The sequence below is a fragment of the Schistocerca serialis genome, chromosome 8, assembly GCF_023864345.2.
Source record: "Schistocerca serialis cubense isolate TAMUIC-IGC-003099 chromosome 8, iqSchSeri2.2, whole genome shotgun sequence".
In the NCBI taxonomy this organism is placed as follows: domain Eukaryota; kingdom Metazoa; phylum Arthropoda; class Insecta; order Orthoptera; family Acrididae; genus Schistocerca; species Schistocerca serialis.
The window spans coordinates 268,501,019-268,504,493 of NC_064645.1; positions in this window are offsets into that span (position 1 = coordinate 268,501,019).

Below are 3,475 nucleotides of genomic sequence, written 5' to 3' on the forward strand. Positions count from 1 at the left end.
GTTTCTGGACTAACATGTGTGGATCGACCAGATTATCGCCTACCAAGCCAGCCCAAATGTTGACAACAAAGCGATCTAGGTGACAACGAACAAAGGAGGCGTGCTGATTTTCTCGTGCCCATAGGTGCTGACTGTGGCTGTTGAACATACCCTATCGTGTAAAGGATGACTCATTTGTAATAACTGCACTGTTCGGAAAATTCGGTTGAATGGCGCACTGAGAGAATTCAATTCGTTATGGAAAATCTTCTTAGGTAAGAGCGTGAACTTTCTGAAGCCGGTAGGGGTGCATATCATCTTCATGCCCCACACACCAAATTATGGAATGACTTACACACAATTCCCGTTCAACAAGCTGCGAGCTTCTTGAGGGTTTGTTTTACGGCTGTGCTAATGCTTCCTCTTCAAGTCGTGGTGTACCAACTTTGTGTTGATGACCGTGTCCTTCAGGCTTTCGCACCTGTAACACAAAATGAATACATTGGATTTCAAGGTAGGCCTTAAAGGCACATTTGCCTTAATGAGAACGTGCCAATGGAAAACATGCCTCAAGTGAACCTGCATCTCATAGGGACCTGCAGATAGCAGTAAATGTGTGTGGATCCAGTCCTCGACGTATCGGAAACGGCAAGTTTAACATTTCCATCCGCTGCCCCATAAACACAGATGGTTGTCCTTCACTCCCAAGCATAGTACTCTATTTCCTGTCTGCTCCACACATTACCAGACCAAGAAGTAGGGCAACATTCGTTTTGTTGCATTTTGTTAGCGCAGGTTACCTACACTTGCACTACCCTATCAAATTAATTGTTTAACAATTTACAGGAGTCCAATAGATCGCTTAAAACACTCATCTCCACCTTACTATGATCCTCCTTCACAACAAAAAATATTTTCAACGTTTCAGTATCACACACAAACATTATGCAAATCAAGTAATGAAATTTCCATCATAAATAGATCGTAGCGCTAAATATATCTGAGGTCTTGAGAACGCAAACACCCTCCTCCGGCACAACATTTCCACTAAATATATCTGGCAAAAAAAAAAAAAAAAATCCCGCCAGTCCCGCAAACTCACGATCACAAGGAGCACTGTCCGCCGAGAGAAGGACCCACACCAGCGCTTGTCACGTTCGCCCATACCAAAAGCACGCATGCACGCAACACAACTACTGGAAACAGTAAATTGATCAATCGGGACTTTTCACTTCACGATTGGGGTTTTAATGCACTTTAGAATTTCTAAACTGTTCTCTTCGCTACATTCAGAAGGAAGAAGGGCCACTGTGTAATAGAACAGAGAAAACAGCAAATACCACTGCAAGGCAGAATCTATTCCAATGTACCGAGAACCACTAAACACGAGCCACTTAAACTAAGATCCAGCCCGTAGTAATAAATTGTCGTGGCTATATGTCAGAGATCGTTATCAATCGGGAATTTGGCATCGTGACTAGGTTTTTAAGGTATTACAGAATTCCTAAATAGGTTCTGTCCACTACATTTGGAAGGAGGAAGGTGTACTGCATGTCAGGATAAAGACAACAGCAAGTATCACTGCAAGACGGAGTCCACTGCGACATATTGAGAAGCACTACACATGATACACTTAAACCACGACCCAGTCTGTAGCAGTAGTTGAAGCAGGTAGATGGAGGAGCTCACTGAAACACTTGCACATCCTGCACACTCACCTCCCAGACGTCCACACACAACGTGCCCATCCCTTCGTTGACCACCAGTGCTGAATGTCGATGAAAATTATCGCCGCAGCTTCAGCTGCAGTTATGGACACATGTGTATGCCAGATTACACTACCCTGGCCATGGAGGGCATCCAGGGACGATTGGAGTGGTAGGAATTCAAATATTATCAATACTTCCAAAGTAAACAAATGCCCATATTGAATCTTCTCAAATTTCCATGGAGAACACATGCGATCATGAAGGCTGCCCAACAAATACTGAATATTCACCCATCTAGAGGAGCTAGGCCAGTTGCATGCTTGTACTCCAGCTCATCCACGTTCCATAAGCTGGATTTGGATTGGACTGGATTGTTTGGGGGAGGAGACCAGACAGCGAGGTCATCGGTCTAATCGGATTAGGGAAGGACGGGGAAGGAAGTCGGACGTGCCCTTTCAAAGGAACCATCCCAGCATTTGCCTGGAGCAATTTAGGGAAATCACGGAAAACCTAAATCAAGATGGCCGGACGCGGGATTGAACCGTCGTCCTCCTGAATGCGGGTCCAGTGTGCTAACCACTGAGCCACCTCGCTCGGTCCATAAGCTGGAAATGTTAGTCATTCTGACCACAGACTTCTACAGCAACACGTGCTCCCACGCCCCAGACAGTATCATCGAAGGAAACCAGTCACATACATTGTATCACTATACTTACAACTAAATATTACGACTTTATTCTCAATCTGGTGACATTCAACAATGTGTGTAGTATTAGAAATACACCCTCTTGACGACTGTGGTTCTGGGAATACGAATATCTACATCCTTCTTATGACAGGATATAATTTTCCACGTAAAAAAAAAACCTTTCGTCCCCCTTACGGCTATCACAATTTTCCACATCAAGTCCTTACCTCCCTTATGACAGGACATATTCATTTAGTTTGCACATGTCGCAGCACTCCCACACTACACAGACATTACAGGCCTGCTGATCACAGCGAATCTATCACATATCACCTACTAAGTACAATAACGGAATGCTGGTGATACCAAAACAACTTTGAACAAAAATCCGTGACAGATAGACATTCCTCATTTGTTTTTCTTGTGAGTGGTACCAGTGTGTCATAGGAACAGAGACCTAATAGTCTTATTGGCGACCAGCTATTAATATAGCACGATCAACAGCTATGTTACTGTCAAAAGTGGTATTTGTTTCTACCGGCACACCCAAATGTAATGAACGATATCCATGTTAAAAAGTATACCAGCTTTATTAAGCGAAGTATAGTATTGCTTCCAAATGAAGTGGTCATCCACACACATACCACTACATTGAATATAGGTGGTTATCGCTGGGTTGTATTTTAACAAACTGGAAGCACCAGGTGCACATCACTGGCGGTTTAAGCTTGTAATAAAATCGTCGAATTTAGAAATGATTTGGCTAAGGAATGTGGAATGAAGCCACTGTTTGCAATCCCTCATGTTGCTGCTAGATATTCCTCAAGTATTTGTAATGCATTCTATCTCGGTGCCATGTCACAGGTATACAAAGGGAGGATGATGGTTGATTGAGAAAGATCACATACAATAGATGGTGTGCTATGCGACGAATCACTTAAAAAAAAAACGAAAAGCTAGATTGTGGTCATAAGAAATGTATAAAATCCTTTGACCAATAAACTAGCTTTCCAGATCTATAGCGTTACGCTTTGTGGTAGAAATTCTGTCTGTAATTTTGAATCAAGTCTTTTCATTCAACCACATATCTGTATTGGAT